The following is a 23,587-nucleotide window of genomic DNA, read 5'->3' as shown; positions in this document are numbered from 1 at the left end:
CCACTCTGAGGACATGCCTCCCCTCCCCAGTCAGAGGCCTCTCCTGGGTCCGCAGCCTCTACCCCCAGCAACCCCAGAGCAGCCCGGGAAACAGGGCCTGCCCACCCCGAAGGGGCAGACCACAAGCCCCACACTACACTGCGGCCAGGCTCTCCCCAGGGCCTGCCGCTGCCAGCCAGAAACGGAAAGCCCAGCTTGACCTTGTGGTTCTGCAGACAAGCTGCTCCCCGCCTCAGCTTCCCCTGCGATGTGGTCCCCTGGGGTTGTGGCCACTGTGGGCACCAGGGAGGTCTGGAGGCCCAGGGAACTCAGCACACCCAGCCCTGCCCCATGTCAGAGACCCAAGTCCTGGTTCCTGCATGAGCCAGGGAAGACTCACCCAGGATACCCAAATATGTCCCAAGACCTCAAATGAACCCAGAGAAGAGAGGGTGGAGGGAAAAGGAGAGGTAAGAGGAGCAGCAAGGGCCTTCAGACAGAGTCCCCAAAATCAGGCAGATGGAAATGCTGTAAGTCACCCTCTGTGCCCAGCGACTCTACGGCCAACCCAGAGGGGCTTTCAGTTAATCACTGAAAATGGAGGTGAGGCATGGAGGCAGCACCCAGACTGACCGGCTGAGCCCTCCAATCCCAGCTGAGGCCCTGACATATGTAGAGTGGCCCACGGCTCTGAAGGGCCAGAAGCCCAGCCTGGCCCCCCAGATGCCCCAGTCTGTCAATGCACTTTCTCCATGGCCTCTGGGGTCAGAGTCACAGCAGACAGGGCCGGGGCACAGCCACCATCTGAGTGGCTGGGAGAGCAGCTCACGCCCCTCCCAGCAGCTCTTGTGGGGTGTCAGCACCCGCTTAACAGAGGGGAAAGCCACGGCTCAGGAGAACACTGCTCCCAGTCTAACAAGAAAAAGCTGAATAATCCAAAGTCATAACTTTTTTGAAAGTCCATCAGACCAGCTGAGGTTACAGGAGAAGCAGGGAACCTGTGTCCGAAAGGAGGGAGAGGAACGCACCTTTAGTCAGAAAGTGGAGGGAGACGCCTCCCAGCTGCAGGCTGCAGGAAGGTGCTCAGGTGGCAGAGCTCTTAGGGACCGAGTGTGGGCTGCTGTGGCCCCAGGAGGCCTACACAAAGGGGCCCCCCTCATCACCAGGCTATCACGGGCACCAGGTTGTCGTCAAGAGAGCTTAGGGCAACGTGGCAGACTGGAGAAGGCCTCCCTGCTGCCTCCGTTCTCCTGACCAACTCCCAAGCCCTCAGGTCTACTCATCCTCCCCCTACCTGCCAGCCTCCCTCTCCAGGCAGGATCTTGCTGGGAGCCTTGGTCCCCTTCTCTCTGGGCTCTGCCCTCTACCAGTCATGTCCTCTCTAGCACACCTTGCCCTACGGGCCCCTGGGGGAGGGGACAGAGCACTGTCCCCTCTGCAAAGGAAGAATGTGACCTCAAGCTCCCCTCAGGGTGGAAGGGAGGGGCTGGGCGGGCACAGATGCCTGGGGTCAGAGCCAGGCTTCCTGGTCTCAGGCCTGCCCATGCCCTTCCTAAGGAGCCGCAGTCTAAAGAGGGTTCGCAGGATTTGCCCGTTGCCTGTGAAGAGAGGATCTACACTGGGCAGAGTCAGGCGTAATTTTCTTTTTTCTCTCCTCTAAGAACCTTCGACAGTCAAATTATAGTTCCATATAAAAGCTGAGGCAAAGACATCAAGTTCAGGAGTTATTCTCATCTTAACGAGCAAGTGGGGAGGCCTGAGGAATGAATGAGGGAGACTGAAGAGCTGCTGTAACTGGGGGTAGGTGGCAGAGTGGAACTAAAAGCCCCCAGGTGAGCTCAACTTGCTCTGGACAAGAGGAACAGCCAGGTAGGGAGCTAGGTGAGTGTCTCCAAAGCCGGAGAGGGTGCTGCTGGGGGCTCCTGTGGGGGCTCCCAATCAAGAACAAAAGATGGAGGCCCAAGGAGCTCCTCCAGTTGAGTCCAGGAGCCCCTAGGCAACTGGGTGGCCGGCCCACCGCCATCATTTATCCAGGCAGCCAGCCCATCAACAAGTGTTTCTTGAGTACCCACTATAGGCAAACCCTGGGGAATCCTTCAAGAGTGAGGCGGGTCCTGCCCACAAAGGGCTTGGGCAGAGACTACAGCGTGGACAGAGGTCACTCCAACAACTCCAGGGAGACCGTGACGTACGTCAGGTACCTCTGGCAGACACCACGAGTGTCCAGAGTGGAGGAAAGAGACGAGGTTTGGAATGCACCAGGCATTGGCCTGTGTCCTGAGCCTTCTTCACAAGCTAGCTGGGCAACCCCATGGCTGCTCTGAGTCTCAGTCAGAACAGAAACTGAGACTCACTTTTATTAACGTCATCATGGCTCCGCATTGTTCTACCGCTTTACCTTATAAACTCATTGAGTCAAAACAGCATGAGGTGGTGCTGTCACGATCCCCATCTCCGTGGAGGGGCCCAATACATGGAGAGGTTTAGTGACTTGCCCAAGGTCGTACGGCCAGTAAGGGGCACAACCTTACTGGCGGCCTGCTCCCTTAAACCCCTACACTGTGGTTCAGAAACCATTCCCAGAAGGGGTCCCAGAGGACCCTCCCCCAAGAAAGGCACAGTTCCAGGCACCCCACTACAGTCTAGGATCACTGCCTCCAACCCGTCTGTACCACCTGAACTCTATTCACCTCCTGGAACCCAACTCAAATACCCTTCCTTCAGTGAGACTTACCAGTTCCTTTTAGGACTAAGGCTCAAAAAGACGATAATTTGTCAAAGTTCACTTAACTGGCTAGAGGCAGATTTTTCTATATACCACAGGCCACAGACAGATATGGGGGTACTATGTAAATGGGCAATGTGGGGTCACCTGATAGTTCCTGTGCCAACAGAGAAGGATGTAGAACAGCTTATAATATGAAACAACAGGCGACTACAAGAACTGTGGGTACGCTCAATCAGTGGTCAATAAGCCCACCCAGGCCCCCCCCTAAGTAACAGGGATGTGAGGGAATCCCTCCACTTGGTTCTCTGGTCTCCCATCCCTCCACTAACCCCAAGACTCAACCCCAACCACTCTTCTCTCAACCTGTACAATTCCTGCTCAGCCATTTTCTTTGGATCCAGAATCGGTACTACAACCTCCTCTAAGAAGTCGGCCCTGATTGCCCACCACCATGACAGCTCTACACCGGCACACTGACCGGAAATGGCAGCAAAGGTGGAGGACAGAACGGGTAATGGCCACCTGGGAAAGACCGCGTGGGTACTGAGCAGTCGGGGCCAGGACATGGCTGGTGGGGAGGGGAACCTTCCTGGAGGACAACCAGGCACCCAACCCTGCGGGAGGCTTAGGCAAGAGCCAGCCAGGCCTGCTGGCAGTACAGTAACATGATGGATGACACCATTCAGGAAGAAATAAATCCCGAGGCTCGTGCGCCAGGTGAACCGGGGGGGTGTATCCATCTTAGAGATGCTTAATGAGTGTGCAGGCCGCAGCGGATGACAGCACATACATCTGCATCCCACCCCTCTCCGGCAACTTATGTGCTGGGACCGCCCCACCCCACTCCAACCCAGGCTCAGCACCTTCCCCAAGCTCTCTTGGAATCACGAGTGGAGGTGCAGAAGGACTCCAGAGATCAGCTGGCCCAGACCAAAAAGCCTGTTGCACAGATGGGGAAATCGAGGCACAGAGAAGGGGCTCAGTGTTCTACAGGAAACCAATTTCAAAACCTGCACTAGGAGCTGGTCCTCCAGGCACTGCCTATGTGGCCTCTCCCTCTGCTGCACACTCTTGAGGGGCCTCTCCACCCCCTCCCTCATCTCGAGGACGGCATCACACAAGCACCAATTCTAAGCCCTTCTGTTCCCCTCCTCTATCCTCTACAGTGCAGCCAGACCACGGTGAGCATCAGGCTCGGGAGCACTTCTGCTAGAAGGAGTGGATGAGGAGGAGCAGAGCACAAGACCCTCCCTGGAGCCTCCTCCGAAGGACTGGGCCCAGGTTTGCTCTCAGGGGTGAATCACCTCCCCGGGCACCTGTTATTTATTCTTTGCCCAGCACCCCTCACTTCCTAGAAGAGCAGGGGTCAAGCTGGCCCGCCTGCATCAGAATGCCCACCAACTCCCAGGCCGGGCTTTTACCCAACTGATGATCCAGGGCACCTGGAACAAATCCCTCAATCAAATCAACGAGACGCTAACCTGGCTGTGAACAGAGCCCCAGGAGAGGGGTGGAGAAGGGCCAGACTGCACAGAACCCAGAGCCAGGCAAGCCCCCAGCCCTAGCACCTCCCACCGCTGCCACCACGCCTGAAATGTCACCATTAAAGGGAAACATCGCCCCACTGGAGTTCAGAGGCACTAAAGTCTCCGATTAAAGTGAAAAGATTCCAGAGAGAAATCATACCCTAGTCATCTACCCACCTCCACTTGTCAGCAGAGGAGATGGGTGGGGCTGGGGGGAAGAGAGTGGCACCAGCACCCACATGCCAGGTGTAGGTGACCACCTGGGGCTCTTAGGGATCAAGTGGTTGGCCAGAGGTCACTGGCTAGAGGAGGGAGGAGACAGGATTGGAACCCAAGGCAGGCTCTCTCCTTCCAAGTGATCCAGACCAGGGCTGTGGCCGCCTCCCAGAGCCTGGCTGGCAGAGCTAGGCGGAGGGGGTGGTGAAAACCAGAACTGGAATCCCTCCTTGGAACAGGCGTGCTGAGCCTTACTATTGAGACAGTTACTTTTCTTAGTATCCGGGAACTTGCCACCCTTCCCCAGGCCACCAGATTTGGACACTGAGGAATCATGGTCCAAATCCTAGTCATATCCCTTAACTTCACTGGACCTTCGTTCCCATTTATAAGGAGGAAAGGATAACCCTGCACATCACCGCAGATGGTGTAAGTAGTGAAGGATCTGGGAAGTGCTGCACAGAGCCTGGCTTAGGTCAGCCCTCAAGGGTGCTCCCTCTGCATACTGGTGCAGCCATCCCTGACTTCTGGTAGAGCCTAGATCTCAGAAGGCCCCAGAACCCCGAGCTGAACCAGAGGATGGCTCGGACAAAGCACAGGACAAGCAATGGGTGGGGAGGTCAGTCCTACGCTGTCCTCCACTAGCCCTGGCCCAGGACTTGTCATGTCCTAAGCCCCAGCCCAGTTCCCCTGGGGGTCCAGAGGGAGGACTGGGCTGGCACCACCTGCCTGCCCACTCCAGGGCTTCTCCAAGCACCAGGCTTAGCCTTGTAGTCCCAGGACAAGCCCAACACCACCCCGTGGGTAGTGGCCCCAGAAGACCCTTCACTGCCTCATCTGACTATAAGTCTCCCGGAAGCTCTTCCTCTGTCCCCTTAATTTCAGTAGGGTCTGCACAGCAGATTGGGGGTGAAGTACCTTTTCGCTCCTCTCCCATAGTTGCTATGTAGGCCTCCTTGTTGCTGCCCAGTGAGGCCGCCCAGCACCACAAGACCACCTCAACCCACATACACCCAGGCCCTGGCATCACCCAGGGATCAATCACCTGCAAAGAGGGGGCAGTAATCCAGTCACTTATTGGTCAATCCAGCCAATCACCTTGTCTCTGTGAGCTCAGGGTTGTCTGGAAGGAAGCTGAAACCCAGAAGTTGGGGTTGGTGAGGCGGGTAAGGAGGGAACAAGCACTTAGTCAGCACCAGCTACTGGGACAAGCAGGCCTTCTCTCTTTTAATATCCCTACCAGCCCACTTTACAGATGAAGTAAGAGCTCTCTGGGCTCTCTGAGACTGACCGGACTTGGATTTGAACTTGGGTCACCAGGCTCTGAAGCTGGGTTCCCTCCAGTGCTCCCCGACTCCCACCCCGGGTGCTGAGCAAATGAGCGGATGAGCTGCCCTACACACAGAGCTGGGTCTAGCCCCTTCCTTGCTGCCCTCAGGTCAAAAGCTGGCCTGGAGCCAACCTCAGGGGGCAGGAGACCTGCCTCTGCCTTTCCACGGGGCTGTCTCCTTCTCCAGTCTCTCCACCCTCACTAGCAAATGAGTAAGAAGAATAGAATTATAGTTTGGCTACACGAGACACAGAATTAGCAGGATTAAATATAAATAGCTATTAAAAGCACCTTATAATTAAATTCATTTTCCAGTTATTTGTTTTACACACATACACCCGCCCACACATGTGCACACACACACGCTCCACATGGAGTGGGTGTCAGGGCCCCAGCTGCTAACCAGCCTCCTCCCTCCGGTTACCACTTCTCCGAGTTCCGGCGCCTGCCTCTCCCCGCCTCCCCGGCCCTGCTTCCGGTCTAGCCATCCAGTCTTCTAGAGGAGCGGAGCTACTGCTACTGTGTCCTGAGCATACTCAGAGCCAGACACTTCACACCAGTCACCTCCTTTACTCCTCCCAAAGAATTTTTTTTCGTTCAATGAGTATCTGTTGAGCCCCAAGAATTTAACACACACAGTCTCGTTTAATCCAGGCCATGTCGCTGATTCCTCCAGCAGGCAAGTATCAGCAGAGCACCTCCTATGCCCCGGGCAGGTAGTGTGCTGACCACACTTCAGCTACTGGGGCCTGCACCTCTGCCCGTGAGGAAGCCACCCTGAAGAAAGCCCAGGGCCCAAGATGAACTCCTGGAGGGCCGGAGCACAGGAAGAAGGGCTGGGGGACAGATGAGCACACTTTTGTTTTTTTTTAATTTGATTGAATCTTTTGGGGTTTGTTTGTTTATTATTATTATTATTATTATTATTATTATATTTTATTATTATTATTTTTTTACATCATTTTGTGCCTTTTTCCAGCTGTCATCCCCGTGGGCTTCCCATCACCAAATCACCCATGTGCCATCACCATAGTCCAGTGTGCTTGCCCCCGTTACCCCCCCAGCCCCATTTTTGATCCCATTCTCCACTCCACCCCCATAAAATATCTCTGGTATATGGCTGTTCATTATTATCCCCACCCCCAGTCCTTTACGAGATGAGCACACTTTTGCTGATTGTCAGCCTCGACTGACCTAAGCCATCTCTGCCTCATCTGATGCCATGCCCCTGAGAGCCCCTCCCCCCAGCAGGCCTTGGCTTCCTTCCCTGTGCAATGCAGTAAGCATAACCCGTCTACCTAAAGTATAAACGTGGACATGTACCCTCTGACCTGCGCTTGGCACGAAGCAGGCGTTCGATAAGGTAAGGTGCTTTGATGATTACATCACGTTACAGGGACTAATGGTGCTGTTACCCACCTCACCCGTGGAGACAGTCATGAATATGAGCGAAATGAGAACAACTGCATAGAGATGGGCAGCATTGTAAGGCCTGTGCAGGCGGTGGGGGCAGGGAATGCCCCAGGAGTAGCGCGGTGGCAGTCTATGGGGAGGAGGGTCACACAGAGAAGGACTACTCCAGCTGGCCTCCTGAGGGCCTGCTGGAGGAGACAGCACTTCTGGCGTCTCCATTCCAGTCCTCTCACCTCTGTTCATTTGGTCAGCCCCTTCCCATGGGGCGAGAGGAAGCCCTCAGCCTCAGAGCTGGACTGTACAGGAGAGAACACTGCAAAAGCTTCAGCCTTGGAGTTGAGCCATTGCCAGTGGCCCCTCTGCCTCCTGAGTCCTGGGGCAGGAGCCAACCCCTGTCCTTCTACGGGGTCAGGTGACGGGGAGGCAAAGCACAGACAAGGTGAGATGCTCTGATGATCATGTCACTCTACAGTGACTATGGTGCTATTAGTCACCTCACCTGTGGACAGTAGCCCAGCAGTAAAGACTTTTGTCCTCAAAGTAGACAGGTGAGCTAATTTGCAAAGCCTCCATCCTTCCCCTAGCAATGACCTTATTTCATTATCTGAAGCCAAACAGACCTAAGACAACATCGAGGTAAGGGCATGACCCCAAGAGGTAGACCACAAGGACAACACAACCCTCTAAGTCCCAGCTGTGCCTCAAACAAAACTGCTCATCCTCCACCATGCATGTGGAAGAACCACCTCTTCCAGAGCAGGTAGAACAACACCCCAGTCTTCAGAAGAAGTGACTCAGAGCCCAGAAGATCTACGGGCTGTGATAGGCCCAAGGTCACAAGACTTGTAAGTGCTCAAGTTGAGACCAGAACCCAGGTCTACCTGGTCCTAGGCCTTTCCTCACCTCGTGCTACCCACAGCCAAGAAGATAGCATCCCTGGAAGCTTCGCCTGCATAGCTCTTGCCTGCCCTAGCCCTTTTGTACCCCACTGTCCACCTCAGGTATATCACCACACTGGCTCCCTGCAGAGTCCCACACTGAGCCCACCCAGAAGCCCAGCAATAAAGACTTTCTGTCCTCAAAGTAGGCAGCTGAGCTAATTAGCAAAAACTCCATCCTTCCCCTACCAAGGACATTATTTCATTATCTGAAGCCAAACACAGCCCTACAGTGTCCAGCAAACATACTCAAGCAGCTAGTAAAAGCAGTGCAAATCGATGGGCAGCAAGGGGCCTTCACTGGCCAGCCTCCCCACAGGGCTTTGGGGCTCTGTCCCATATTTCTGACAAATGCCAGGGAAGATAAAGGCGCCTTGCTGGATAGGAATGATTACAGGTTGAGCATTCAGGCACAAAGGCCCCATCGACAAGGCACACCTATTGTGGCTTCCAGATGCAGTCGGCTAACCCCAGGTAAAGGAGAGAGGCTGGAGAGGCTGGTAACTGGTCGGGCTGCAGCACTGGCGGGCTAAATAGAAACCCTCTATGTCTGTGGTAATGGACAGCCTTCCTGGTGTCCACAGGACAGAGAATAGCCGCTTGGTAGGGGCACTGCCCACCTTCCCAGACTCATCGCTGTACCTGCTCTAAGCCCATTGGGAGGGCTTCTTACAATCCCCCACACACAGGTGGCCTCATGCCAGGCTCCCCTTTAGTGTCTGTGATGCCCCCCTTCTCTGTGACTCTCCAGGCATGGTGCCTGTCTTTCAAGGGGCCCTCCTGACTACTCCTTCCTAGAGGAATCTATTCTGCCTTATATCTCGGGAGCACTTCTCATAAGCCCCACAAAAGCAAGCACATGGCGCTGTAGTACCTTGCTCAGCTCTATTGTGGTTGTGATTGTTGATCTGTGGGTATTGTTGTGCAGAACACAGACAACGGATCACTTCCATCTCTCCTCCAACACTGAACCTGGTATAGAGGCAGGCACACAGTAGGTGCTTGATTACTGTTTGTTGAATGAACCTAGGAAATTCTTCTAAACCCTCTACATGCTGTAATGGGGAGACCAGGGTTGCAGTCACCTCTAAAGCTAAGCTTTTACATGTTCTTGGATAAGTCGCTGGCATTCTCTTGGCTTTCATGCACCCGTGTATCAAAGTACAGCTGATTCAGCATGACCTCCAAGGTTGTGAGGCAGCTAGGAGGGAACAGCAACCCCCACCCCCCAACCCCTGAGCTAGGTGCTGTTCGTGGTGCTGAATAGTGGAGTGGCCCTTTCTGGGACTGGTAGGCACAAAAGATGAACAAAGCCTTGAAGATAGAGGACTGGAGGCTGAGGTAGAGAAGGAAGGTACTGCTGAGAGAAAGAATTATTTGGATTGCTGTTTTCTGGGCACTGTAGAGGCTGTCAGCATGGAAGCTGTATGTTCAGGCTAATGGAGAAGGTTCAGCCTCTTCCATTGGGGGCCAACGGTCTAGACAAGTACCCAAACCTGAGAACCAGGCCTGATGGAGCAGGGGGAAGGAAGCACACACACCATGTGTGCACACAGCATAATGTTTGTGTTAATAATGTATGACTGCCCTCTGCAGGGATTTAGCCTTCCATCCCAGAATGCCTTCCCAGGTACTACTACAATGGATTCACCCACAGCTGGGTGGCACAGAAAATTCCCATGGACCCATTTAAAAGAAGAGGAAAATGGGCCCTCCCTGGTGGCGCAGCGGGTTAAAGCACAGCACTAAGAAGCTAAAGCCACTTCCACACAAGTTCGATCCCCACCTGTCCTGGAGGTGACCACATGGCACGGCAGACCTCTCCTGACCCTCCTGCTGCTCCCCTCAGCAGTGTATTTCAGTAGATCTGCCTGTTCTTCTCCCTACTCTGTCTCTGGTGAATCTTCTCACCACCATTGCACCTCTGGCCTGTACCCAAATCTGTATGCATAAATAAATAAATCTTTAAGAGCAACTTGTAAGACTGGTGGCTATCAGCCAGCCCAATTTTAAATAAATAAATAAATAAATTTATGGATTCTTCTCATTTCCGGGGTGTGGGATCTACTGCCTAATACCCTCCTTCTCCAGACCTGTCTCATGCCCAGGGCCAGTCTTCATGAGAGATGAGACAAAGATGGCATTTGTTGTGGAAGAGCAGGCAATGGGCCCAGAGCTGGGAGAGAAAGCAGAAGCAAGGAGGGGTGGGAGGAGGGAAAAGAGAGGGAGAGGGGAAATGGAGAAAGGGAAGAAAGAGATTCCACTGCAAGTCAGGGACAGATTTTGGCAGGGCTCTGTGCTGACCCAGCCACTGTCCGCGTCTGAATAATTTCTCCAGCAAAAACTCCGTAATTATGGGTAATAACAATCACTCTGATTTGCATGTATTGAGCACCTTTCATCCTGAGATCTCCAAGTGCTTTGCCAGCAGTAATTAATTCATTAGGCGAAACCGCCTCCCTGGGACAGGGCACCCCGACGCTCCACCCAGTGCTGCACAGCTGGCTCTGGCACCCTTGGCAGGCGGCAGTCCCAGCAGTCCCTCATGGGCATATGCCCGGTGTCCTGGTGGGAAGAGCCCACAGAGCAGTCCCTCTGCCCAGGATCCCGCCTCCATCTGTCCCCTTTCTCCCTAGGCCCTGAGATGCAGCCTCCCAGCTCCGCATTTTAGAGGCAAAACAAGAGTGATCAGATGGACAGAGAGGACAGAGCCCCAGTTTTGCCCTCAGTCACTGGAGACTTTGGGAAACTCACAAGCTCCCGCAAAACAATTTTATGGCCTGTAAATGGGGCCTCAGGTGTCCAGCTCCCAAGATAGGCAATGTGTGTGGGAGCACTGCCAGGCACTAAAAGGTTGCTACTTCTCCCTCTGGTTGGGGGTGGGAAGGTGGAGGGGAGTTGTGGAAAGGAGACCAGAAGGCCATCAGCAGATGTGTAAACTCAACCTCCAGGCCAGGACCCTCCTCAAGGACTGCCTTAGACACTCAGTCCTCTTCGGGGAGTGGAGATGCCCCTCACTTTTTCAGTTCCGCACCACCCCAGTCCCAGTCCCACACGGCTCTTGGTGCCAGAGACCACAGTGAACTGAGCAGGAAGGAGGAGGCTCCTGAGGACTAGGCTCAGGGTGAAAACCCGGAGACAGCATTCTGCAGCCCCAAAGCAAGGCAATCCCCACATGCCCAGAGAGTGGACAGTCTGAGTGGACAAATGCCAATGAGGAAACTGGGGCACGGTTAGGCCTGGAATAAAACCCCAGAGCTGCCAGAGAGCTATGATATCTGTGCTGTTACCTTAAGCTACTCATTGCCTGTCTGGATTTCCATTTCCATAACTGGAAGTGAAATAGCAATACCCTTGGAGAGGATACCCAGGAGCCGAAATGGGGAGCGGTTAACTGTTCAAGCACATTCTAGCAGTCAGAGAAGGCTTCCTGGTGGAAGCAGCTGCTGCAGGCTGCAGAAGATTAAAGGGGATTCAGTTCTGCAGAGCGGAGAAGAAAGGCAACCTTGGTGGAAGAAACAGCAGAGGCAATAGCTGCCTGCACTAACAAATGGAGCTGTTATCATTGATTATGTTCTAGCTATACTTTCTATTTAACACCACTTTCCCTATCTATGATCACAGAAAATTCCATAACTGGACCCCAGTTTCATGTCACAAATATTTACATCTATTATATGGCAGGTACCCTCCCCTGCCACCTCTCAGCTCCTCCTATAAGTACCCTTTGCCCCGCTGACTGACTTCCTCCCTCTCTCCTTCCTGGATGCCAAGCATTTGCCTTTGCTATTTCTTCCACCAAGGTTGCCTTTCTTCTCCGCTCTGCAAAGCTAAATTCCCTTCTAATCCTCTGCAGCCTGAAGCAGCTGCCTCCACCAGGAAGCCTTCTCTGTTAGAATGTGCTTGACACTTAACAGCTCCCCATCCCGTCTCCTGGGTGGGGCTGGGGCCCCTTCTCAGACTAGCGCCAGGTCTCCCCCTCACCCTGTGTGAGTGACAAAGGCTGGTAAAGCGTTCTGGGCTGGTCCAGGTCAGGGCCTGGGGGGTCGAGCCTCAACTACAAAGACTGTGCAGGCCCATGAACATGCAGAAAGGTCAGGGCAGCCTGCCAAGCCTGCTCTCCACCCCCAAAAGGTCTGATATCGGCAGGGGGGGGGGGGCTCACATGGTGAGACATGTGCAGACGAGATGGCATTTCACAGGTAGGGAGCCCACAGTCCCACTGGGGTCCATGAGGAATACCCACACTCACACGGCAGCATGCATGACACTGAGAAAAAACAAGTCACGTGTGCATTCTCACACACACGCACACAAAATACACGGGGTACTCATGGACACACTGACATTCGAGGACAGCTACACCCCCATACACACACACACACACACACACACACACACACCCCATCATGGGAAGGCCAGCCGGGACAGAGCCCCAGGCTCAGGTGAGGTGGTGACCACATGATCACGTCCCTCCAGCTGGGCACCTAGCTGGCATTCCCCTCCTTGTGCTGTCTTTGGACATGTGTCAACATGCTGACCTGAGTGACCACTGCTCAGTATGAGAGACAGGCACCGTCTGGGAAACATGTTCAAGACAAGGGCAGATACCCAGGGGCCCACTGTCTCCCTCCTTGGTTCAAGGAACCCACTCCCTCCCTCCCTCGCCTGTCCCTGTTTCAGGGTTACCTCCTCCTGAGGCCTTCTGGATCCCAGGAATCATCTTGAGACTCCATCTTTGCAAAGGGTCTTTCTGGGTGTCTGCCTAGAAGTCCTGGCTCTGTTCTCATAGGACAGGAGGTTCAAGCCTCCAGGACAGGCGTTGCCAGGATGGGCTCATCCGTCCTGACAGTATGTGGGGGTTGACTTCCGGGGCACAACATCACAGGGGAGGGCTGTCCAATCAGCCAGAGCAAAACTGAGTGTGGTCAAGACTGGGCACTCGTAGGCATGGTGGAGATCACTTTCTAGCTTTGTGCCTCAGTTTCCCCATCATTCAATGGGATTTCATGGTCATCATAAGTCAAGGTGCTTTTGGAGCAAGAAAAGGTATTAAGATCTCGTATTTTTCTGCAGGGTGTCCTTCTATTCTCTTCAGTGGGCTCTGGGCCACAGAAATGTCACTTTGAGTCCCCAGAGGAGAGGACTGAGGGTATGAAGGCAAGGTCAAGAGTGCCAGCAAGAGGCAGTGGTTGCCCTAAGAGCTGGAGGATAAAGATAAAAAGAAAGGCAGCCATAGGCCCTGCTATGGGCAAGTGCAGCCCCACCTGGCGCAGGCCCCAGACACATCCCCCTGGTGTGAGCCCCATCTCCAGCTCGTTAGCTAAGACCTGCTCGTTAATCACTGGGGCCTCTGCTCCCAGCCTTGGCTGTGTCAGGCCATAATAATATATGAAGAACATTCATTTATTCACTAACTTCCCACTCAGGAAAAGATATATGACGTTGTAGGAATGGATTTATCCTGACACACAGCTTTCAGCAAAGTGAGGCTAATTTAAACATTTAAGTCAATGGCTCACCCCTCCCCTTGCCTCCCAATTTTATTTTTTAACAGTGGGAAGGTAAAGGAAGGGAAGGAAGTCAAAAATTTACAGTCTGCTTGGTTTGGGGGTTAAAGGCAATGAAGAAGAACAGGGACCCCAGCCAGTTTCCCTCTGGCCTGCTCACATACACCCATCTCTGAAATATATCAACACGAGAGCGGGTGCAGAAGAAGAGCTGCACTGGGGTCTGGACTGGACCCCACGGACTGGACTGGGGTCCACCTGCACTGACTGGCCATCGCTGACAAGCTCCTGCCCATCTCCCACCCGCATGCCCTGTCTGCAGAGGAGGTCCTCTCCAGCTCCCAGGCTGCCCCCTCCTGGAAACGGCAAGGTCTGGAGAAAGGGAGGAGCAGCAGGGCTGGACCCTTGGAACCAACTGAACTGGGGGCAGAGCAGGCTGGGCAGTCAGGGTGCTTCACAGAGGAGTGGGGTTTCAGTGGACCAGGGGAGCCGCCACATCTTGGCTCTTTAGGAGCACGGCCTCTGGGGCTGGATGCGGGGCGCAGAACCCCGCTTTCCCGCCTGTTCTGCAGTCTGGGAAGGTTGCTCACCCTCTCTGTGCCTCGGCTTCTTCATCTAAATAGTGGGCCATGCGCTTGATGAGCACCTGCTGTGTGCCGAGTGCTTGGCGTGGTGCTTCCCCATATTGATAGTGATCTTAGGTGGATGAGATGGGACGACCACCATCAGAAGCCCCAGGCAGCACATGTCCTGGGCATCAGGAAGGGTTCGGGAGCAATGAGGAGGAATATTCTAGAGAAGCTGGTCTGATCCAGGCCTCTCCAGTCAGACCTCCACTTCAGTCCAGGCCTGCCTGAGGTGACCCCAGGTAGGCTCTGTTCTGCTTAGCCCACGGGGAATCCACCGGGCTCCCAGCTGAGGGAACTGAGGGAGCAACTTTTCTCTTTGCTATAGGCAGAGATCAAGCTGCCCTATCCTCCATAAGGAAAAAATGGAATTAAAATCAGATCCTTCCCTGAAGCTTAACAGCAGGGCAGGCAAGTGGGTGGCAGACAGTTAGGGGGCCTGTGGGAACAAAACACCCTCGTGCACACACACCTCACACACACTTGCACATGCTCATGAACACTGCATTTCCTAGGGCGATCAGACACTGGAGCACCCAGCACACAGTAGGTCTCATCAAGAGCCCTCAACACCAGTACCTGGTGTTCAGGGAGGCAGGTAGCCCTAGAACAACCTTCACCTCAAGCTCCGCTGAACAGGAGACCCCATTAAACAGTGAGGGACTGGAGCCTGAGACTGGGGGCAAGGGTGCCAGCTCATGCTGGAGCGGCTGCATCTCTGTAAATCTTGCTCTAATTGAGTGTCCTCAATTAGAACACGTGAACTAGTAACGCAGCCATCTTAGTAAGAGTCCTTGTGGTGGTGTTAAAAGTCCTAACTGAGCAAACATGCTGACCCCCGTCCCCGGGGCACAGCGAGAGGAGCCTGGTGTCTGAGCCAGAGCCGTAACCAGGATGCACACTCACCTGATGCCAGCCGGTGCCCGTCCCAGAGGGGAGGGCTCCCAGTGGCCACGCCCCAGAAAGTGACTGCCAGGTCTCAGAGGCCCCCTCCCTCCCCAAGCCCAGGTGAGAGTTCTAAGGAGGCAGCTTTGTTTCCTCCTTAAAAGGGAGCTCAGCCCTGATTCACCCCGCTTCCCTCAGCAGCTTGCTTCTGGTTGTTGTCTCCCTAGCACCACTTGAGGGCCCCCCAAGGGTTGGAGGGTGCCCTGTACTAAGGGGGAGGGAGCATTTACCTGACCTGGCTGCAAATGGAGAAGGTCAGGGAGGTGGCAAGAGCCCAGCCACTGAGGTTGTCCCAGCCTGTCCCCAGACCCCACTCAGTGCACACTGGTAAAGGCAGGGGTTGGGGCCCTCCCTGGTGGCGCAGAGGGTAAAAGTGCAGCACTGCAAGCTAGTGCAGCTGCTTCAGTGCAAGTTCGATCCCTGCCCCGGAGGTGGCCCACATGGCGCAGCAGACCTCTCCTGACCTGCCCGCTGCTCCCCTCAGCAGTGTGTTTGAGTCAATCTGCCTGTTCTGCTCCCTACTCTGTCTCTGGTGAATCCTCTCACTGCCCCTGTACCTCTGGCCTGTACCCCGGTTCTGTATGCATAATTAAGTAAATCTTGAAAGAAAAAAAAAAGCAGGGGTTGGGCCACACATAGGGGTTGCAAACTGGGAGACAGAATGCTTTGGCCTGCTGTGTTTTTTAATAGATTAGAATCAATTGCCAACTTTTAAAAATCACATAAGGATAGGATTTCTGGTTTCTTTTATACAAATCTCCTCTGGCTTCACCAGGCCTGCATTTGCACATGGCAGCAAGAAGCTGTGGCTGTGTGACCAGGGCCTTGCCCTTCTCGTAGGCCCACCCATCCTGCCTGCTGTATTTCCATGTCCATCTGACCTCAAGCAGTTGAGTTTAAGACCCTTGGACCAGACAGAGCTCAGGAACCTCTAGTTCTGAGGTCCCAGATTTATTGCCTGGGATTAGAGGAACTGGGGCACAGGAGGAAAAGGGGGTAATGGACTCACAGTCAGATTCTAGTGGGAAACACGATCCAAGAACATACAGACCACAGAATTTATTTTTTAACAATGTTTTATTTCACTGGGGTGGGAAGAGTGCACTGGACTGTGGTGATGGCATACAGGTAAACTGGTGATGGGAGGCCTATGGGGATTACAAATGAGCTGGAAAAATGCACAAACTGAAGAATGATGAAAAAAAGTTATGTTTATGGTATAGAAAAAAGAAAAAAAAGATTCTCAGATTAAAAAAAAGTTATGTATTGCTAAAAAACAGTTTTATTTCATTGCTGTTATTAACAGCATTTGAAATTCACACTGTTCTATTAAACCACACATCTGTGCCAGTGCAAGGCATGGCAGAGTGCTGGCACCACACACAGCTATGAGGGGTGGGCCTGCAGAGCCCAGTCAGATGCAGGTCTGCGTGTAGTCAGATGCTGTCCTCACATCTTGCTCACGGCGCAGACCGGTATGGACATTCACTGTTTTCATATTTAGGGATGTAATATCCAGTTTGAAGGGCTGAGTTGTAATTGTGCATGTACACATAATGAGCTAAAGCTTTTCTCCACTATGACTGTGCCCTGGAGTTAAGATGTCTAAACTACAGAAATACCATTAATCTGGTCTAGGTCAGGTATAGGACATTTCAGATAAATAATTTCCCATCATAATTAAGTACTTGAAAGAGAAATTCCAACAGGAGTTCCCAGGCTGAAGGGCACCAGGGGTGGGGGGATCCCAGGGAGTTTCCTGGGGTACATGGAGCCAAGTGCTGTTCTATCTGCCATCCCTTTGTCCAAGATATACCCCCAAAGAGCTGTGTGAAAGGAGAGGACCAGAAGGAGCTTTCTAAGCCCTGCCAGCCCCTCAAAAGCTGCCATCCCAGGACATGGATTCCCTGAGCCTCTGTTTTCCATTCTGTAAAGTGGACACAAGTGATGGAGGCAGGCCCAGCCATGGAACGGTGCACAGGGAGCAGACCTTTGCTCCCATGTCCTTCCTTCCTATAGAAGCTGCTCACATGCCTCCTGGGACCCGGTTCTAGACTGTAATATGCCACGAACTCCTGGTTATGTGAGCCCAGGTCAAACCCGGCCCTCTCTGGGTTCATGTCTTCCATCTGTAAAATGGGGCTTTATGTTTTCTTGAGTCGTTTGAGGCCTAGAACTAGCTCTGAAGTCACCCGGGCAGACTGGGGGTTACCCAGCTCCTGGAACTTGGAGGTGGAGGAAGACAAGGAGAAGGTTGCGAGAATGCTGAGAGGAGCCTGCTGGGCAGGCAGAAAGGAGGGCAGCGAATGCAGGCGAGTCTTTCAAGACCTGGGCTTTGGGGCCTGAGCCCCACATCTAATCAGGATGTAGATGATAGCATACACCAAACACATCTTCTCAGACACCCAAGTGGAAGGACAAGACACAGAGTCTTGTACTCCAGGGCAGCAAGCCTTGTGCAAGCCTCCTCTAGAAAGCACACCTTGGCCACCTACCTCAGGCACCCAGGCCCTGTGCACAGACCCACAGCAACTCCCAGTGCCTGAGGGGAGTAGATGCCTAGAGCAGGCTCTCTATATGCAGTCTCCCAGATTTCTGTTCCTCAGGCTAGGAGATCTGGCATGGAGGCTGGAAAAGCAAGGCCAGATGGAAGAAGAGTACTTTGGGGTGCTACGCTGTGGAAGAAATTCCAACCACTGGTTCTTTGCCCAAAGTAGTCCAAGTAGAGACGCCCAGTTTTCTTATCTACCTGGTGAACTCCCTTCCACATTTAACACTTGGCCCAGGGCCCCCTCTTCCAAGAAACCTTTCTTGACCCACCACCCCAAGAAAGGCACCACTGTACTGTCCTCCTAACTACCAAGCAGCCCCAAAGTTGTCTCTACAGAACACTGGGAGCTCCCCGAGGTCCCTCCCAGTACCTGCTCCAGGACCCTGCCTGGCACACAGTAGGTGCTTAACATACAGTGAAGGAAGGAACAGAGGAACAGGTGCAGAGAACCGCCCAGAAAGGCAGGGACCTGCCCACCCCACCCCACCCTCGCCAAGTTGGCAAAAGCTGCAGAATTAAGCACAAGTTATAATTAAGACGGGATGTTTGAAGAGAAACATAATCTCCGTTTCCGTGGGATCCGCGGGCACAACAGTAATTAACGTCTCATTAACATTCGCCTAATTAAGCAGTTTATGAAAGTGTATGGATTTGCATACCGCCACACCAGGCTCACTCAGGCAGCAAAATTAACCCCTGAGGTCTAGGCCAGATAGGAGGCTAGGAGTCTGAGCAAGGGGCCTTGGGGGGGCTGGGGGGAGGGGTGGGGCAAGAAAGGGGCAAGTCAGCAGAGGCTGAGGGGGCAGGACCCGGACCCTCCCACTCTGCTACTGCCCCCACCCCACCTGCCTCATGGCCCTCCCACCTCAATGGGCCAAGGTCAGAGCTTCTCAAAAAGGGTGCTTCCCAAGAAAGTGAAGATGATCCTTTCTATCACCAGCCCCAGGCTTTGCCCATCCCCCACTGAACCCCTGCACAAACTCCTCCTTCGACACACTCCTGGGAATGGGCATTCTCTACCTTTTCGAATTCAGGTGTATGCACCTGTATTGCTACTCAGCCCTCCCAGCCCCTGATGACTGTGTTAGCACACCCCTCCTCTAAGAGGAGAGTGGCCAGGGAGGTCCTGACCTTGTCCAAGATCACAGAGCTGATCAGTGCCCCAAAGCAGTGCCAACTTCCCCACTTGGTGGCTGAACACTTCACAGCCAGCAACAACTGCAGCCCTCTGCCCTGGGAAAAGATAAGGCCACTCTGGCTGCCTTCCCCTGGACGCTAATTAACTGCCCTCCCTGAAGCCCCCTCGACTCCCAGCCCAGACACCCCTGGCACCCCTGCGGAAGCTGAGCTAGAATCAGTTCTGTGACCTGGCCCTGGTAGGAGGCATCAGTTCTCCAAAAGAGAACAATATACCCGGGCCCTTCGGTACGGTGTCAAGGATCAAGTAAAGCATTTTCCTCCAAAGCACTTTGAAGCCGTGACACTGAACGCTTTTCCCTTGCTCATTAATTATCTTCTCTCTCCCCCTCCCAATGCATTCATGCCCACCATTTGTGCCTGTCATCTCTCTGGCCATTCCCAGAGTAAATTAGGACCACTTTTCTCAGTGATAATTTAGCAATATACATCAAGAGCCTTAAAAATGCTCATTCTCAACAAGCTATAAAAAGCATAGACCATAAAGGTGAGAGATTTGACTTTGCTGCAATTTAAATCATCGGTGCAACAAAAGATAACACAAAAGAAAGACAAGCCGTGGACAGTGCAGGACGGCTATACTTGCAGTGCCTGTAACTGACAAGTTAAATCCATGAGACAATGACAAAGCACCCACTTTTTCTAAAAGACACGGAATAGGAACAGGCGATTGGCAGAGATCTGAAGAGCCAACAAATACCAGACCAACCAGACTTCAGCAAAGCAGAGGTTCTGAGAGTCTAAGTAAAATTAGGAGGCACACTTCCACACTCATGAAGTTGGCAGTGAAAAGTTTCAGTGACCAGCGAAAGTCACTGTGGGCTTCAAATATGTTACCTGCAGAACTGAAGTTGCTACATGCATTTTGGGGAAAGGTGTGGCCTTTTCTGTCAAGGGAAAGATGCCTATACCCTCCTCCCCACCAAGCCATTCCACTCCAAGGACAACACTCCCACACACGCACCAGCAGGAGCCTCCTTTGGAAAGTGAAAAGGGGAAACACTCGAGGCGTCCACCAGCAGAACGGACCGACTGTGGGATGTGCAGGTTACCTGTGGCAGGCCGAACACGTGTACTTATTCTCACTCCTTTCCAAAACCCCATTATGACAATAAAGGATCTTTTTTGTACAAAAATCTACAGGGACAAAGAATGGAAGAAGAGGAAACAGCAATGTAATTTTGGAAGTTGGAAAGCAGATGGGTGAGTGGTAATTGATTTGGCAGAGCTGAGAAAGCAGAATCCCAAGTCCCCATCCTATTACCTGGAAGAACCCACCACAGGCTCATAACTGGTCGCACCAAGTGACCTTGGACACAGGAATGGAGGACTCATTGGAAAGCTGAGTAAGAAGCAGGTGCACCATAAGGAACTTTCATTCCCACCTCTGTTTAGAGATGCGTAGAGTTTTGTGGATTTTTTTCCCCCTCTAAGAAAGAGGAGCCTGAGGGTGTCTGGACTGAGAGATGGAAGGTGAATATTACACTGAAAACAGGAGTAGATCAAAGTTTATGTGCTGAACTCCAGCCTTTCTCTCCCAGTTGGCTCCAGGACACTCCACCCTGCAGTTCCAGGGGTGAACCTGCCCAGGCTGAGCAGCCGAGGGGAGGCCTTGTTGAGTGCATGCCCACATACCTGAGGGGCCAGCCATCACCCTCAGGGCTCAGGCCTTAACAGGAGCTACTAACCAAGCATCGCCAGACAGCAGCACATCCACCCCACCAGCTCAAAGACTTGGCCATCTTGCGTAGAGCCAGAGAGTGGGGCTGTCACAGAGCAGAGAGGCTGGACATTTCTGCCATGTGAATTAACTTAAGAAATGGCCAGTAAGAAAGGCAGTCCCAAACAAGCAAGCAAATAAAAAGGAAAAGTGCAATTTGAAGGAAATAGGCCCTGAAAACAGAAGGAAATTTTTAAAAAGCATGAGTTATTATTATGCAATGAGAAATAAAATAGAGTATTCATGAAAAAAAGAAATGGATGCAATATATTTTTAAGAGAACATTCAGCCAATAAAAAGCAATCTTGGAAATTTAAAATTTATAAAGCAGATATCAAAATCTATTAGAATGGGAAAATGATAACACCGAAGAGATTTCCTAGAAAGAGGGACAGAAAGATAAATAGATGTGACAAAGGAGAAAAAAGATAAGGAAGTTAGGGGCCCATCCAAGAAGCACAACATCTGGTTAATTGGGGTCCCAGAAAGAGAGAGAACAGAGAAAATAGAGGTCAGCAAATCATAAAGGAGTAAGTAAAACACTTTTCCAGTGCCAAAGAACATGAATTTCCAATTTGAAAGGGCAGACCCTCACCAACGCCCAGCACAGTGAATTATCAGAACATGGCAAGAAGGAGAAGCTTATCCCGGCTCCAGAAAGCAAATCCTCAGGTAACCTGCACAGAACAGCTGTCAGGACATCCGTGGGCCAGTCAACACCAGCACTGCGAGCAGCTTCAAAAGAGGGACTCTGAAGGGCAGGCAGGCCCCCTTCAAATTTGGGGGGAAGAAAGGTCTCCATCTGCAATTCTACACCCAGAGGATCCACAAGATCTGGGATCTGTCCCTAGAACTAAGAGTTTTCAGACACGCCACATCTCAAAAATTGCTATTGGAAAGTATGTTCCACCAAAATGAGTGTAAACTAGGGGTGGTGCGGATCTAGGAATCAAGAGCCTCAGCACGAAGGGAGAAAGGAAACCCAAGTGAAAGAAATGGGGATCCCAGAACACCTTTGGTATTAAACCCACGAGAGCAGACCAAAGGGCTTGGGGATATTTCTCCAAGAAGAAACAGTAATTTATATGCTTTCTTCTGTGGAGGTATTTGTCAGCTGGGGGAGAGTTGAAAATGGATTCTATAATAAGTGTAAAAAAAAGAAATCTAAACTCAGCCCTCAAAAAAAAATGTACTAGCTCCAGGAAAAACAAAGTTGTCATAAAGGAAAACTAATCAGAGGATAGTGCATGTCTCGGTTGGGAAGCTCATTCACCCAAATGTGGGGTGAAGAGGAGGAAGTGGGTGGGAGGGTGGGCAAAGGGACTAAATTCTCAGTTTCAGGAGTGAAAATTATTGGTGCTTGAAACTGGAACACAAAGGAGCAGACAAATAACCTCTAAGTAAGTCCGTTATTCAGAGGTAGGGGAGTTGCTTCAGCAAACTAAGTTGGCACCAGTGGCCCAGGGGACTTTGGGGTTTGTGACAAGCCAGTGGCCTCCCCCCTCAGTGGGCTACCTGTAGCCCTAACCCCTACCCCACCCTCACGTGCCAGTATAGCTCCTGCCACCACCTGGGCTGTGTTGTCACACCTGAGCCCCTCCCCTCCCTGACAGGGTCTGGAGAAGGGTCCCTGGGCAGATGAGAGGACACCCCTTTCCTTTCTGCTCCTGGCTGGGGACTCCGTGAGGGTGAACAAGTCTACTCGCTTTCATTTCACAAATATTTATTGAGTGTCTCCTCTGTCCCGGGCATTGGGGACAGGGTGTGAATAAGCAGCCACACATTAAACAAATAAAGCAATAAATACAAATCCAGGGCCGAGCCTCGGAGGAGAAGCAGGTTGGTGAAAACAACCCTGACTTCTTCAGAGGGACCCTGAGGGGCAGACTGGGCAGCGAAGGGAAATGAGGGTGCCAGCAGGGAAGGGGGGTGGGGAGGTGGTAGGCCAAGAGCCTCTGGCTTGCCCCCAGCTCTGTCCACCACCCTCCTCTGCACCCATGTACCACCCACAAGCCCAGAGTGAGCTTGTCAGAGGACAGCAGGAGAGAAATTCACGATTCAGCCTTTTAATGAAAATCAATGCCACCTTGCCAGGGTGATCTACACCCTCAATTCATTACTCACTCAGGTCAGATGAGGTCCTGCAGTCAAGGCGTGGGACTTGGGGGGACAAGACAGTTGGAGGGTGTGGGCTCTGCTAGGGAGTTCTGCCCTCCAGCCGCAGCCCTGTAACTGCAGGCCTCATCCTGCCATCCTACCGCCTCGAAACCTGATTTCCAACCAGGCCTTTTCTGTTCAAGGCCCTTCCATGGCCCCCACTGCTCTCAGGGACAATCTGCAGGGCTTGAGCTGCCGCTCTAACTACAGCCAGACACAGGGCCACAGAGCCAAATTGGGGCCAGTGATCAAAAGCACCTTCCTGGATAGAACAGAAGAGGGGGTCCAGCACAGCGCAGAGCCCAAGAGGGAAGCTTCATTTCACTTTTCCCTCCTCCAGGCCTTTGCTCTTGCTGGCTCACCTGCCTGAGGGGCCTTCTCCTACCCACGTGATCCACTCCCAGCCCTCCCAAAGCCCCTCCTCCAGGCAGCCTTCCATGACCTCTCAAGTGTGCACACGACCTGGCGTTCCTCTTCCCTCACTGACACATGCAGGTGCCTGGCAGAACTCTTGCATGGGCTGTCCCCAACCTCAGCCCCTGCACTTGGCCATCTCTTGGCCAATAGTGTGGCCAGGATCAGCAAGAGGGCGAGAAGAAGGTACATTGCCACGAAGGAATCTCTGCCCACCCTGACATGCCCTGGGTGATGTCAAAAGCCAGTTAGAGCCAAGGATGGAGGCAACCACGGAGAGGTTGAGGGAGAGAGCCAGGCCTCAGGCCCCCGCCCACCACTGATGGACAACCATCAC

The 23,587-nt window shown here is 52.8% G+C and overlaps 1 protein-coding gene across 6 annotated transcripts in view; it reads right to left on the bottom strand.

Annotated features, from left to right (window-relative positions):
* Window positions 1-23,587, bottom strand: part of LINGO1 (leucine rich repeat and Ig domain containing 1) — a 155,526-nt gene that overhangs the window by 112,136 nt on the left and 19,803 nt on the right. The window contains exon 1 of one of the 6 annotated variants that reach the window (XM_012728722.1): window positions 9,005-9,024. The exons of the other annotated variants lie outside the window; for them this stretch is intronic. The gene's annotated coding sequence lies outside the window, so the exon portion shown is untranslated. Of the gene's footprint in view, window positions 1-9,004; window positions 9,025-23,587 lie in introns of those variants that run through there. 6 annotated transcript variants of the gene reach the window in all.

This window comes from Condylura cristata, unplaced genomic scaffold, assembly GCF_000260355.1.
Source record: "Condylura cristata isolate star-nosed mole 26May11 unplaced genomic scaffold, ConCri1.0 scaffold00023, whole genome shotgun sequence".
NCBI classification, from domain to species: domain Eukaryota; kingdom Metazoa; phylum Chordata; class Mammalia; order Eulipotyphla; family Talpidae; genus Condylura; species Condylura cristata.
The sequence above is the reverse complement of the archived record's forward strand: the minus strand, read 5'-3'. Positions and strand labels throughout refer to the sequence as shown.